The sequence below is a fragment of the Mus musculus genome, chromosome 18 (assembly GCF_000001635.26).
Source record: "Mus musculus strain C57BL/6J chromosome 18, GRCm38.p6 C57BL/6J".
Taxonomy (NCBI): Eukaryota; Metazoa; Chordata; class Mammalia; order Rodentia; family Muridae; genus Mus; species Mus musculus.
In genome coordinates, this window is record NC_000084.6 from 42,172,947 (window position 1) to 42,174,268 (window position 1,322).

General features: G+C 39.9%; 1 pseudogene; it reads left to right on the top strand.

Annotated features, from left to right (window-relative positions):
* Cstdc7 (cystatin domain containing 7) lies at positions 285-795 on the top strand (annotated as a pseudogene).

Genomic DNA, 1,322 nt, shown 5'->3' on the forward strand with positions numbered 1-1,322 from the left:
TTAGCACCATAAAAATGACTATCCTACCAAAAGCAATCTACAGATTCAATGCAATCCCCATAAAAATTCCAACACAGACATGGAAAGAACCATTCTCAACTTCACATGGAAAAACAAAAAACTCAGGATAGCAAAAACAATCCTCAATAATAAAAGAACTTCTGGGGGGACCACCATCTCTGACCTCAAGCTGTACTACAGAGCAATTTTAAAATGAAACATTCTCTTCACTCAGCATTTCCTCTAAGGGTTGCAATAAGGCTTGCCCGAGGCCACACTCATTTCCCCATTCCCTCAGATACTGTGATGATTATACATTTGATAGGAGGAGATTATGGATACCTTTAAAATTCTAAGTCTCCCTGCTTGCCAGATCATTTCTTCTCAGCATTCTGCCCAGCAAAGAAGCAACTCGTGATCAGAATGATACCCGGAGGCTTGATGGAGGCCAGACCTGCCACAGCAGAAGTCCAGGAGATTGCCGACCAGGTCAAAGCACAGCTCAAAGAGGAGACCAATGATAAATATGAAGAATTTGAAGCCGTTGTGTATAAAACTCAAGTTGTCGCTGGAGTCAATTACTTCATTAAGGTGGATGTAGGGGGTGGTTGTTTCACCCACATAAAAGTCTTCAAGGATCTTTCTGGAAAGAACAATTTGGAACTTACTGGTTACCAGACTAACAAAACCGAAGATGATGAACTGACCTACTTCTAAGCAGCAAATTCTAAAGTCACCTGATTCCTCTCATTGTAAACTGATGCGGCCATCAATAAAGAAATATTCTTCAAATAAAAAAAAAAAAAGAAAGAAGCATTCTAACACAATACAATCCAAAGATGTACTGATTTGATGTTACATACTCAGGAAGGATGATAAGAAAATATCAATAACCTTTGCTTTCCATAACCAACAAGAGCAGAAAATTTTCCATGTGAATTAAAAATGCTGAAATTCATTAATCTTCTCTAAGCCAGTGCTCATGCGCCATCCATCCATCAGCATTGCGTAACATGTCTGTATACTCGGTGCACAGTCGCATGTTCAGAACTAAAGCTCCACTGAGGTCACACAATGAATTTGTCATGAGCATGGAAACCATTTGTATTTGCTGCATAAACCCTGACATTCAGGTACAGAAGCCCACACAGGGTGGCAACCAACAGCTTAACAAGCTGGGTGCTACAACGCAATGGTCAAGGAAATAAAAAACCGTGTTCAAGAACCTCTAATAGAAAACGCCAGGATTGCACCAGACAGAATTCACAGAGTATCATGCCTACAAAGGGGCTATTGAAGTAGAAATAACTGTGTGTTTATAA